This window comes from Eptatretus burgeri, chromosome 15 (assembly GCF_056783735.1).
Source record: "Eptatretus burgeri isolate ZD-2024b chromosome 15, Ebu_testis_v1, whole genome shotgun sequence".
Taxonomy (NCBI): domain Eukaryota; kingdom Metazoa; phylum Chordata; class Myxini; order Myxiniformes; family Myxinidae; genus Eptatretus; species Eptatretus burgeri.
Genome location: NC_140975.1, coordinates 42,134,741 through 42,148,926, shown reverse-complemented (window position 1 = coordinate 42,148,926; position 14,186 = coordinate 42,134,741). Strand labels below are relative to the sequence as shown.

Below are 14,186 nucleotides of genomic sequence, written 5' to 3'. Positions count from 1 at the left end.
GTAAGAAATTCTCCAGGGTATAGGCATCAAATGTGTTGGAGAAGAAGACTTTCAGTGATTCACAAAGTCGAGATGAAGAAGGGAAATGTTCAGCTGATGGAAAAACCTTAATTCTGATCGAAGGTCACTTCTACATCAAACCTTGTTCAATACTTCAGAGACATTGGCTCGTTTTGATCATTTTTTTTTTGTATACCTTGGTCGAGGCTCGTATGAGAGCTAACACACAACTCACAGCAAGGAGGCATGAGACAAGAGGGGTGGGAGTGGAAGGGACAAAACAGTGGGGAACAGACACATTAGGTGAACTGTGGAAGGGAGAGGGATGGGGATGGGACGGGGAACATGGCGAAGAGAAGATGGACATTACAGGGACTTTCAGGAAGGAAAGCAGGAGAATTGAAGGAAGTGGGCTTGGGTGGATTATCGGGGGTAGAAAAGATCGAGGATTTGGATGGGGGAAGATAAGAGGTGGTGGTGACAGCTGTTTTGAAAGCCTGGAGGGAAGAATGGGAAAGAATAGAGTGAGGAAGTTTATTCCAAAGGCGGGAAAAAAGAGGAATGAAAGAGTGAAGATGAGCAGTGATTCGTGATTTTGGTAGTTTTACCAGAAGGGGGTTGTTGGTGGACCTTGAGCGCCCTGTTGAAATGTGGTGGGGACAAATCGCAGAGAGAGCAGGGGGGGGCAAGGCTGGAGAGGAGTCGGTAGAAGACAGAAAGACCACCGACCAACCTGCGGTGATTGAGTGAGAGGCCCAAAGACTCAGCGTCATTGCGGGAGATGCCGATGATCTTAAATGCCCTGGTTTCGACAGCGTGAAGCCGAGAAAGGTGGGAGGCAGGAGCACCAGCCCAGAGGGGAGAGCAGTACTCCATCAGGCTACGGACAAAAGCTTTGTAAGTGGTCAGGAGCTCAAGAGGGCCGAGGAAGGACTTTGCACGACGGAGGATTCCCAGTTGGCGTACAATACAATAGAATTGTATTATTGTATTAATTGTATTAATTGTATTATTAATTAATTGTAAATTAAACTATTGTATTAATCCAGGGCATTGCAGGTAGCTATGTCCCTGTTCCCTTACATATGGTGGACTTGAAGTGTGATTTGGTCACAGGCCCTGTGACAGCAGGGATAGTCCCCACTCTCCCAATAGAAGGTGTTCGTTTCCTTTTGGGAAATGATCTGGCTGTGGCTAAGGTTGTGTTTCTCCTGTGTTTCTGATGCATACTTCAGTTCGACAAGAATCTGAGAATTTGCAAGATGAGTTCCCAGGTATTATCCCTGCTTGTGTTGTAATGAGATCCTGGACACAGAAAGTGAAGCAGAATGCCACAGAGTCAGAAAATGTATCAAATTCTGGTGTGTGGCTGTCAGAGACATTTTTCCATTATTTAAACAGAGATGATGACATAGGGAATGGTGTTTCTTGCATGTCTGTGTTGAATTGTAATTCTTTTGTTTAGGACCAGCAAGTCGATTCTGTATTAAGAGTCCTGAGACAAAAAGCTTTGTCTGAGTTGGAAGCAAAATAAGTCCCTGGGTTTGTCACTCATATGGGTTATATTGTTGCGAATCTGGAAGCTATGATCACACTCAACATTCAGGTCCTTTAGATCAGTTATATCGGTTAGTACATGTTTTGTAGATAGCTCCCGTCCCTGGTCTAATGGGTAAAGGTGCGCTGTGGAGTTACTTTAATAGTCAGGTTTTCTTTTAGTTTATTTTTATCAACGCCGACCACACCGTATCGCCCTCGCCTTCACTTCGCTTCCTTCACCTCGCTCTGGTCGACGTCATGGTTGCCGGAGGTCGGGGAGGAGCATCGCGGTGGCTCTCGACCAATAGGCGCAGGGCGCGCCCGGAAACGAAAAAGGAGCAACGAATGCTTGCGTCAGTGGGCTCGAAGTGCATACAGTCTGGTTTTTAGCGCTGACTGCATCGCACACTTGCGTCCAGTCTGTCGAGTGCGCATCTCTGGCCGGGTCCGGCGCTGACTGCATCGCACGGATCGGAGGCGTCTCGCTGGCGCCTGGTTCTGCAGACCGCTTCGCGACGCTGGTCTGGGTCGCTCGTCACTTCGAAGACCACACGAGGTGGACAGGTCCGAGGCAGGTCCTGGTCTTCAGTTCGCCTCTCCATCCGAGTTGGAGGCCTTAATAAAGACCATTGTGGGTCCGATTCTTTTGTGTGTGTGTGTGTGTGTGTGTGTGTGTGTGTGTGTGTGTGTGTGTGTGTGTGTGTGTGTGTGTGTGTGTGTGTGTGTGTGTGTGTGTGTGTGTGTGTGTGTGTGTGTTTTTGTGGCTCTAGTCTGCTAAGTAATGAATTGTTAATTGCCTTGCTGTACATACGTGCTGATCAATATTCGGATAACTCTGCCCTTACGTGCTCCCCTCATTTCCCTATTGTTGAATAAATATCCCCAGTTGTTGAATGTTCCAGCTCGTCCTCATCCTTTCTTGCATTGACTGAGCGTGTCGCGTGTGAGGGATTAGCTGGCCATTGCCGTTGTAACAGGATAATCGGACCGACGGTTCTCGGCGATTAAACCGCTTGGAATCGCACACGGAACGAGTGCGCTAAGCGGCTCGTTTCCGTACGTGTTCCGTCGAGGGTGTGAAGACCCGGTAGATCGCCCCGTGGTCTCTAGGTATTTTGAAGATTTGGCAAATAACCCTGTACCACGTGGTGGAAACATTGACCCTTCACGGTCCAAAATAAGGACCTGTCGACTCCGGACTTATCCGGGGCGACGATCTGAATTCTGGGCGATCGGTTGGGCCGACGTCCAGCCCCGCAACAAGTGGTGTTCAGGGGCGGAATTCGAACCCACCCGTCTCCACAAAATTAACGGATTCGGATCAGGGATGTAGGGAGCGACCCCCCCCCCATGTTTCCCCAAATTGCGAGTGTTTTAAATTATTTCCAGCACGCAACATGTCTATCCAAGAAGAGCTGAGGCAGGTGGGTAGTGATAGTAGTGTAAACGAATCTATGGCCCAGGACGGAACCCCCATGCACGAACTTTCCCCACAACCGAACTTGGAGTCCGAAATGGGCGCGGTGGGGCGGCGGACGAGTGCCCCCCCACGTGCGATTTCGCCCACGGATCGGATGATGGAGATGCTTGAGGCGTTGATGGGGAAAATGGGCGCAAGCACGCAGGATTTGCAAGCCACTAATGGCAAATTGGATGCGATGAAGGGTGATTTGCAAGCCACGAATGGCAAAATGGATGCGATGAAGGGCGATTTGCAAGCCACGAATAGCAAAAAGGATGACATGAGGGGGGACATGGATACAAATATGCGAACACTGCGGGGTGAAATGCAGAGCATGGGGTTAAGCCTGCAGACAAGCTTGGATGAGGTGAAAGACAAAATGGCGAAGGAGATGGGCACGGTACGAGGAGAGGTGACCGAGTTCAGAGGGAATGTAAAAGGTGTGTGGTCCGCAATGAAGGCGGGTAACGAGGACGTGACAAAAAAAATAATGACGGTTGGACGGGAGGTAGACAAGCTCGGACAGGGGGTGAAATAAATTAAAGGACAAGGGCAATTAGAGAAAGAAATGGGAAGGAATGCGACGGCAATAGAAGGACTAAGACAAAGCCAGCAGGAAACGGGATGAATTAGAGGCCGTAAAAGAAGGGTGCAGGGCGAGACACGAGGAGATGACGGGGATAGTGGGAGAATTGGGACGAAGAGTAGAGACGGAGACACGGGAACTGGGAGGACGTTTAGAAAAATACGAGGGTGAGACGAAGGAGGGATTTAGAATTACGACGGAAGAATTGTCAGAGACGTGAGGGGAGATAGAACAGATGAAGGACAAATTAAATAGAGCAAAGGATGAGCAGGTACGGATGGAGGGGAAGGTGAAGGGTATAAAAACGCATGTGGTGGAATGTATTGAGGCCCGATGTAAGAAGCAGGATGGCCTCCTTGAGCAGAGGGAGGAAATACGCTCCCTCCAAGCGGATCGAGACCAGGTGAGTCCGGTGTCACCGAACGAGGTAAGAGGGTTGCATGACGCGGGGTGTGCATGCCGAGTTTGAGAGGGGGGCAGAGATTTCGGGGTCTTTTGGCCTGATACAGGCCCCCAGTATGAGTGTTCTCGAGTGTATGCGGAATGCGAGCGGGATGGCATGGGGGAGTACGCAGGACAGTGCGGGGCGTGCACCGACTCAGACGGGGGTGACAAATTCCCCGGGCGAATGGCTCTGGCTTCGCGGGGGTAGGGCACCGCCGGAATCTGGGGGTAGGGCACCCTCTATTTGTCCCTCAGGGACTGGTGAGTGGGGTTCGGACCCCGGGAGGATGGACGGTGCTGCTAGCTCCGTACGATGGGAAGACCGACCTGAGGGCGTATATGGCCCAATTTGACCACTTGGCCAGAGGAAATGGTTGGAGCGTGGACGAGAGTGGGACCCACCTTGTGGCGGCGCGGCGGCCGAGGTTCTGACCACGATGCCCCCGGGAGGGATAACGTTGGCAGGCCTCCGTTCGGCCCTAAATAACAGATTTGGCGTGGAACAGCTGAACGAGCTTGTTAAAGCTCAGCTCAGTGGGCGTAAACGACAGCCCCATGAAAAGATGGGAGATTTGGCGTACTATATTCGCCGTGCGGTGGGGATCGCACATGCGAACATGGCACCGCTGTACCAGGAAGACATTGCCCTGGACTATTTTATCCAGGCTCTTGTGGGCACTGACACTGGGGCCCTGCTGACCACATTTTGCCCGGAGAGCCTCCAGAAGGCGGCCGACGCTGCCGCCCGTTGGGAGGCAGCAAAGCCGCCGGCTCGAGGAGCCGAGCGACATGCGTTGGCGGTCCGGCAGGTGGGCGTTGGACAGCCATGCACTGGGAGCCGGGGTTGGTCTTGGCTCCCGAGTGGAGCTGGAGGGAATGGTCCGGGACATGGTCGACCGCCGGTTAGCGGGGTCTGGGCCATGGCAGGCGACGCATGGGCGGACGCATGGTGGGCCATCGGCAGATACCCCAATTCGAAATGGGGGGGTATAATTTGGATTACCGGAGGCATGCACCTTACCCGGTAAGGTGTTTTAACTGTGGCCAGGTGGGCCACCTGCAGCGGTGGTGTAGGGCCCCGCGCAGGGAAAGGCCCCAGGCCCCCGGACCACCAACCCGCCCCGTGTAACCCGGAATAGCCACTTCCCAACACCAGCCCCCCCCGCCAGTCCCAGGGAAACTAAAGAGTGCCGAACATATCGGGCCGTGTTCGGCAGTCCCAGATGGGGAAGAGCCCTCAGAGCTGGGACAGGTCATCTATTGTGACCAAATTGGCACTGGTAGTTTGACAATTCAGTGAGAAATTGCCGGCGTAGGGATAGACGCTGTTGTGGACACAGGAGCAAGCGCCACGATCATCAGCCCTGTGGTCCTTAATTCGAGTGTGGACGGGTGGGATGAGATCCACCGAATGCAAAATCATAGTTTACAGCTAGCCACCGGGGCAACGGCTCCCATCATACGGCGCTGTTCCGTGACCCCTAAATTGGGCACTGTTAAAAGAAAAATAGAGGTTTGGTTGGCGGAGGTGTGTGACCCATGTCTAATAGGGTTGGATGTGCTGACCGCCGGTGGTTGCAAGATCGACTTAGGCTGAGGAGTCATGCAGTTGGGTGGTGAGGAATTGCCATTGGGGGACATGGGCATGGATGAGAGGGTGGAGCTGGAGGCTCCCAACTCCGTGGTCATTCGCCCGGGTGCTGAGGCAGTGGTCCTGGCCCGGTGGCGGCACACCCAATCTGGCAGGGCTCCTGCGGCCTGGCCGAACTACTGGTGGGGCAGTCGACCCCGGGTTTAGTTGTGGGCCGCACCCTGGTAAATACTGATGGGCTTATTGTGCCCGTCCGTGTAATAAATGTTAGCACGGAACCACGCACTATTAGACGTGGCACGAAGGTGGCAGATTGCACCCCAGTGGTACAAGTCACAGAGCTGAGGGACGATAACATCGAGTCGGACCAGCCCCAGAGGGGGTCTCCAGAATCTGCTAGGAATTGGCCCGATCCCATTTGCGAGATGGTAAATCGGAGTAGTGTAGATTTGGAGGACGTCCAGCGGGAGACCTTGCACAAACTGGTCGAGCGACATATAGAAATCTTCTCCTTGTTACCCGAGGACATTGGACGTACGGGCCTGGTGAAACATCAGATCCACACCAATGGGGCCCAGCCTGTCCGTCAGCCCGCTCGACGGCTCCCCTGGAGCAAGAGAGAGGAAGCTGATGAACAGGTAGAAAAGATGCTCAATGCAGGTGTCATTGAGCCCTCGGGGAGTCCTTGGATGTCACTGGTTGTGTTGGTAAAAAAAGAAGTATGGGACCACGCGTTTCTGCATGGACTATCGCCAACTTAACAACGTGACACTTAAGGACTCCTATCCCCTGCCTGGAATTGACGAAACCCTCAATGCCGTTTCAGGCTCCAAATGGTTCTCAACTTTGGACCTCAAGAGTGGGTATTGGCAGGTGGAGATGGACAAGACGGTGAAGGAGAAAACGGCATTTTCTACAGGGAAGGGACTGTATCAGTTCACTGTAATGCCGTTCGGTTTGTGCAACGCCCCTGCCACCTTTGAGAGATTGATGGAGCGTGTGCTGGACGGCATGCCATGGCAATCATGCCTGGTGTACCTGGATGACGTCCTGGTACACGCTAAAACATTTTCCCAGGCAATAGCTAATTTGGACCAGGTGTTTGGGCGCCTCAGGCTGGCAGGCAGGGTTGAAGTTGAGCCCGAAGAAATGTACTTTGTTCGCAAAGGAAGTGGCCTATCTCGGACACGTGAAAGGCCGCGATGGGGTGAAAACCAACCCAGGTAAAATTACAGCAGTGGAGGAGTGGCCCGTACCCCATAACGTCAAACAGGTACGGGGGTTCTTGGGTCTCTGCTCCTACGACCGGCGCTTTGTGGCAAAATTTGCGGACATAGCTCGGTCCCTTCACCGGCTTACAGAGAAGGGGTCGAGATTTAATTGGACAAGGGAATGCCATCAGGCCTTCCTCAAATTGAAGGGGTGTTTGACATCTGCACCCGTTCTAGCATACCCCACCGATGACGGAATGTATACCCTGGACACGGATGCAAGCCAGGAAGGATTGGGGGCAGTCTTGTCTCAGACACAGGGGGGCGTTGAAAGAGTGATCTCATATTAGTCGGGCCATGAGTCGGCCCGAACGAAATTATTGCGTCACCCGCAAGGAACTATTGGCCATGCTGTCTGCAGGGAGCCACTTCCACCCCGACTTGTACGGGAGGAAGTTTTTGGTTCGAACTGACCATTCCTCCTTGCAATGGCTCTTGCGGTTCAAGGAACCAGAGGGCCAAATTGCAAGGTGGTTGGAAAAGTTGCAGCAGTACAATTTCAAAGTGGCCCATAGAGCCGGTAAGGCTCATGGGAATGCCGATGCACTCTCGACACCTTGTCTGGGAGAAAACTTCAAATATTGCACGAGGAGAGGGACCAATTGGCAGACGCCTCCCAGAAGCTCCTGGCCCGTGCGGCCCGGGTGGTAGGCCCAACTTTTCCACTAACCGCAGGTGAGGAATTTGGCGATTTGGCATGGAGCACGGGCCAGCGGGAAGACCCCGTGATAGGGCCAGTGTACGAGTGGGTCCGCAAAAATAAGAGACCCAGTGGGGAGGAGGTTACCCCGTTCGGAGCACGAACAAAGGCATACTGGGCTCAGTGGAAGACCCCAGAAATGAGGGACAACATCTTATATCGCAAGTGGGTGGAGATTCCCTCGGAGAGAACTTCTTGGCTGGTAGTAGTCCCAGACCAATTTAAGACCCAAATTTTGGAACAGGTGCACGGTACCCGCCTCGGCGGCTATTTGGGCAGGACCAAAACAACATCTCGGGTCCACCAGCGGTTTTATTGGGTCAACATGGGGTGTGATGTACAGGACTGGTGTTGAGCATGTGACGCCTGTACTGCCAAAAAGGGACCGGCACAGAGCATGAGGGCCCCGCTTCAACTACATCAGGTTGGGGCCCCCCTTGAGCGAGTGGCCATGGACATTTTAGGACCACTGCCCCCCACTCGCCAAGGTAATCGATACATCCTCGTAATGATGGACTTTCACTAAATGGCCGGAGGCCTATGCCCTTCCCAACCAAGAAGCCAGGGTTGTGGCACAGGTCTTCGTAGAAGGTTTTGTATGTCGGCACGGGATTCCAGAGGAGCTGCATACCGACCATGGAGGAAATTTTGAAAGTGAATTCCTAAAAGTGTGCAGTCTCCTCTCAATTAGAAAAACCCGAACAACGCCCCTAAAGCCACAATCTGACGGCATGGTGGAGAGGTTCAACAGAACCCTAATCCAACAATTGACCCTCTTCACCGCCGATTGTCAGGATGACTGGGACGAACATCCCCCGTATCTGTTGATGGCCTCGCGCTCAAGTCAGCGCGGAGCCACCGCCTGTAGCCTGGCACTGCTCCTGTACGGACGGGAGCTGTGAGCCCCCGTCGATTTGCTGTGTGACCCGACGCCTGAGGGTCCCGCCGGACCCCCAGGGAAGGGCTACGCACGTCAGTTGGAAGAAGGCATGGAAAAGTCCATGCCTTCGCTCGCCGCCAACTCCAACAGGCGGGTATGAGAATGAAGCGCCGGTACGACCACCGGAGCCAGGCGAGTGTGTATCCCCCAGGGATGAAGATTTAGTTCTTCAATCCCCGGAGGAGGAAGGGCAGATCCCCGACGCTCACCTCGCCCTGGCAGGGTCCGGGGGTCGTCCTGGCGCAAATTGGTTACGTGGTCATTAAGATCAAGATGGGACCACGGGCCCTTCCCCGTATCGTCCACGCTGACCGCCTGAGACCCTATAAGGGCGAAACTTACGCCCTCATGGATGGATCAGACCGGAGTAGCCGGAGTCAGGACCACCGCTTCCGCGGAGACACAAGGCTCGTAGAGCCTTGCCCCGAGTACAGAGCCCGGATTTTTGTATAGAAGCACTAGTTAGTGGGAAGGGTTAGCGATAGTTAGATCGGCTTCATGGGGACATGGGTTGTTCCTCATGGAGCCCGTGGAATGGATTAGTTAGAGGGATTGTAGGATAGAATTAGAAATGGAAAATGGATTTCAGGAGACATTGACAGACATGAAATGTGTAGTGGGGACGTAGCTTAGCTACGTAGAGTAAATAGAACGTGCATTATTGTAAGGGACGACGAGGAAGCACAAGTTAGTTCGGGGAATTTAGCTAGGAGAATGGCAGTGTAGAGGGTTGCAGTGTGACCACACCTTGGCTTTTTCACAAGATCTTGGCTATTCTTTGTTCACCTTGGCGTCTTGGTTTGCTATAGGTTTTCTTGGCGTATAGGTTTTCTATTATCATCGCTTTTCCAAAACCTTGTGAATTCTTGGTGTTTTTCATTGGCTCACCTTGGCATTTATGAAAATGAGGAGTGGTCACACTGGAGGGTTGGTGTAAAATGAAAAATGTACTTGATGAATGAGTGAGGGCCAGCGGGCCTGAGTGTGTATGGAGCGAATGTGGAATGCATGGTGCAAATGACTGACTGGGGGAGTGAAACCCACCCAAGGGACCCCGGGGTCAGTTTAATGTTAGTTAGTGGGTTAGTCAAATTTACCAAAAGGAGGTCGTTTTGTTGGTGCTGAGAGAAGGCACGAACCCCATTTGGAGGGGTGCAGGAGTTCATGGACCGGCTGGGAGCGTGGCTGTCGGAAGGTGAGTATTTGTTTTGAGGGCACCCCGGGCACCGGACTAGTAGGCCAAGGGTCCACGGGACCGGGATAGTGTAGTGGGCACGGCGACCCTCGGTAAGGGACTCGTAGCACCAAATGCCATGTGGGCATCGGAGGGGGGCAATCCTGGGGAAGGGCAACTCCCCCCCCCTCCCCCCCCGCATTCATAGGGAGCTGGTAGGCTCGAAGACAGCCTCAGGGCCCGGGGGTGCCATAGTTTGAGATTCGACGGAGGGGCAATCCCTGCCAAGTGAGCCACGCTGCCCAGCCACAAAATTGTGCGAGGGCACGGAGGAAAATTTGAGGGCTCGGCCCAAATTTATAATGGACACCAACACAGGCGACGGGAATCATGGTTTTTGGAACCGATAGTTTAAATGACAGGCGTTTTGGAAAGCCCCGGGGTAGTTTAAAGTGTAATAAATAATAGGATAGTTAGGAGATGTACCCCTTCGCTCTCAGTAGGCCGCTGGACCCACCTTGGTGAGATGATTGCTGAACTCTGTAGGAGGCCATTCTGAGGCTTTGTTGGGCCTCGAGACAGGACGCTAGTTCTTCCCTATTCTCCTCGAAATAGGATTTTAAGGGTTGGGAGTAGGCCAGGTGACATGATAGGTTAGCCGGACAAGGACAATAAAGTGGGTTAGGGAGACGGATTTATAAAAGGAAAAAAATAAAATAAAAAGGGGGGCTAAATTTGGTTTTATTGTTGCAAATTAAGGGAGTGGGTATGGACAGAGACAGGCAAAGGCGATAGGTTGGGGGGGGGGAGACAGTAGGGTAGATCTGAGCCTGCTTTCGGAGCGACCGGCACCACCGCACTCCCTCCAGACCCGCACAGAACCATACCAGAGACCGGCCAGCTTCACCTGCCGGCCTGTTGTGCTGAATCGCCGTTCTGCATGGCCTTGCCATGCCTTGTTTGCCTGCCTCTGCCATAACCCCATGCCTGCTGATGGAGTACTGCTCTTCTCTCTGGGCTGGTGCTCCCTCTCCCACCTTCCTTGGCTTCATGCTGTGAAAACCAAGGCTTTTAAGATCATTGGTATATCTCGCATTGAAGTTGAGTCTTTGGGGGTCTCACTGTCACCGCAGGCATGTCGGTGGTCTATCTGTCTTCTGCTGTCTCCTCTCCGGCCTCCCCCCCCATATTTCCGCCGGGTGCTCAAGGTCCGCCAGCAACCCCCTTCTGGTGAAACTACCAAAATCAAGAATTACTGCTCATCTTCACTCTTTCATTCCTCTTTTTTCCCCACCTTTGGAACAAACTCCCACACTCTTCAATCCTACTCCAGGTCTTCAAAACAGCTGTTCACCACCATCTCATATCTTTCCCCATGCAAAACCACGATCTTTTCTACCCCCGTTAATCCACTCCTACCCACCACCTTCAAATTCCCTGCTTTCCTTCCTGAAAGTACCTGTAGTGTCCATCTTGTTTACCCCGTGTATCCCACCCCATCCCTCTCCCTTCCACAGATCTTCTCATGTGTCTATTCCCTACTGTTTTGTGCTTCCCTCTCCCACCCCATTGTCGCCTGCTCCCTTTTACGTGTTCTGTGTGTTAGCTCTTATACGAGCTTCGACAGTGTACACAAAATAAAAATAACCTCCACAAGTGCTTTTGTCTCTCCCTGAAGCCAGTTTGTTGATCACTTCGCTTCATCTAGCTTTCGGACACCTATTCCTTTCTCTCATCTGATTTGTTGCACACCTGAGCAACTGCTCTGAAAGTATTTCCTCATCCAGAAGGAAATATTTATTTGAGCATTTCCCAAGTATAGTTTGTGCAACAGCCCTCAAAAAAAATATTTCGCTAAGGAATCACAGTGTTATGGAATATTTCCATAAGGATGAGGGAATTTGGGGGCGGAGGAGGGAGAGAGTGGATGGAGTAGACGAGGGGATAGTTGGGGGGGGGGGAAGTTGCATGGAATTGCATGTTTCACATTACAAACTGTATTTCACATGTGCATGGACATGTATCCACATGTGAAGTAAATAAATAAGGTAGAGCATATCATTTCTGGATCTGATGAATTGCCAGTACCGATTTTGGAAAAGTGTACTTGCAGCATCTAACTCAAGATGTTCAAATGTCATACATGTCTGTGTCTGTGGGTTTCCCACGCGTGTGCCTCCTAGTTTGTCAAAATATCGTCTCTTCCAAGGAAAGTCAACGCAGGAGGCCATTAGGACAACTAAACCCTTGGGTGTGTTTCATTACCAATTGGAAGGACACTCAGTAGTGCATCCCTGCATCAAGCTGAACAGTTTACGTTTCGTATCCCACTGATGGGCCGGATCTCCATCCGGACCTGAACTGACATGTAAAATCAGCTTGTTCTTGTCACCTACTCAACTCATCCACAACTGTTTGAGATATTGTGCTATATGTCGTTATTTTGGCCCTATCTCTCAATGGATAAGAATCACTTTCGGACCTCTGGTAGCTTGTACATGTTGCTGCGTTTGAGCCTGGGAGTAACTGCTGAAATCTATCTGTCTGGATTCTTTCCGCCATCTTTGTTTCTTTCAAATTTCTTTCTAATCATCATTTTTTTTTTTACAATTCTCTTTATTCATTTCTAATTCTTGCTTTTTCATCTCTTTTACTCTCTGTTCTTCTCTTTCGTTATCTATCTCCAAGGGGAAGTGAATTCTTGCAGAAAATTTTCTGTAAGGCTCACTTGGCTGTACCTGGATGGGTTTGAGGGCAGTAGAGTTGCGGCTGAAACCCAAATCCTGATGACTCAATTACTTCTTCGGGTTCCTTATTGGTCTTCCATTTGATTGAAATGTTTTTTTTTTAATGTTAGTATCCGGATCGTCACCAAAATCGAATTCATTCTTTGTCACACACCTGACCTGTCCACCAAGTTTCGTCGGAATCCGGGCATAACTTTTTGAGACATCGTGTTCACAGACACAGACAGGTGAAAACAACCTCCGCGGCCCTCAATCGGTGGCGGAGGTAATCAGTTTGCCAAGCTGGCCGTTCCTTATTAACCATTTTGTTGGAATGCTTGCTTGAGTGCTTAAGCCACTTTGCCGAGCTCTCTTCAAGGTGATTGGTAATGGTACTGTGTTACGGTTGCCAACATATTGTTTGTGCTTTATCTTTTTTAAATTCTGAGTGTCAAGCAAATATTCAATCAGTATGTACAATTTTTGAAGTCTTGGTGGGCAGGACGGGATTTACTTGCTTGTGGGCCCGAGGCCAAACTTTATCAGTGCCCCCCCCCAAAAAAAAATTATATATATATATATATATATCTATCGTAATATTGTAATGTAAAAAAAAAGAATTACAACATAATGTAACATCAATAATTTTTAATCAAATTAGTTCCATATCAAGTACATCAAAGTAAATGAAGTTCCATTTCATGTACATCTTACACATAGGAATAATGGAAAAATACAATGAAACTGAAGCATAATAAATTACAATGAAATACAATGCATAATAAAAAGCATACAATGAAACCGATCAGAGAACCCACAAGTCCCCGGTGGTCCCCCAGTTACTGGTGGGCCCCAGACAATGGCCGATGTTGCCTATTGGAAAATCCGGCCCTGTTGGTGGGGGTTCGAGTCCTCGTCGTCCTCGTCCCAGACTCACTCTAACCATTATTCCACCTAGGCTGGTAATATCCATCATTTACATCATCGGAGGTGTATTTCATTACCAAGCAGCTTGCAAAGCCAGCCGTTCCTAATTGTTTCGTTAGAGTGCTTGCTTAAGTGCTTAAGCCACCTGGCGAGCGCTCTTCAAGCTGCTTGGTAATGGAACACACCCCAGGTTCCCGGAAACCCGAAACATTTAATATTATCCGTTCACCCCAAATGTTTCGATCGCATTGTTTTTGATGCAAATCATTGATTCTACTTTTAATTCTACTTTAGAATTTTCTTTCTCAGTTTTCTAATTGCTGAATAAAGAAGCATTTGCAATGGTTTTGAAGGAATGAATGAGAATATCAAATAATTGAACGATGAGAACGAGAAACAATTGAGCAGAATGAATTTACTTTAAACATTGATATTAGCAATGAGGACGTAAAATAATACATTCGAGGGAATGATTGTGTCAATGTGGAAGCGATATTTAATTTTTGATTAAGAATGAATAATGAATGAATTTTTGATTTGGAAGGAATAATGAATGAATGATTGGGCCTGATTCTTTGCTTGACAGAGAATGCTTTGAGGTTCGTTGTGTGGTTTATTGTTGGTTTCTTTACCTATTGGCGTTCTGTGTCTGAAGGCATAATACATCTCGCGAACTTGGGGGGTTTCATTGGCTTTTCTTCAGCCAAACGATGCCTATGACTGCACGTATCTGTCGGTGTTACGGGTGGCGGTATGGACGTCCTGCTCTTGCTGTGTTTACCTGCTTAAGTGAATAGACCTGAGTTTGCGCGGTTATGTCGTGTGC

The 14,186-nt window shown here is 50.4% G+C and overlaps 1 protein-coding gene across 9 annotated transcripts in view; it reads left to right on the top strand.

Annotated features, from left to right (window-relative positions):
- Positions 1-14,186, top strand: part of TRRAP (transformation/transcription domain associated protein) — a 242,696-nt gene that overhangs the window by 44,624 nt on the left and 183,886 nt on the right. For 6 of the 9 annotated variants that reach the window (XR_015051923.1, XM_085858095.1, XM_085858092.1 and 3 more), the window contains exon 1: positions 13,891-13,959. The exons of the other annotated variants lie outside the window; for them this stretch is intronic. The gene's annotated coding sequence lies outside the window, so the exon portion shown is untranslated. Of the gene's footprint in view, positions 1-13,890; positions 13,960-14,186 lie in introns of those variants that run through there. 9 annotated transcript variants of the gene reach the window in all.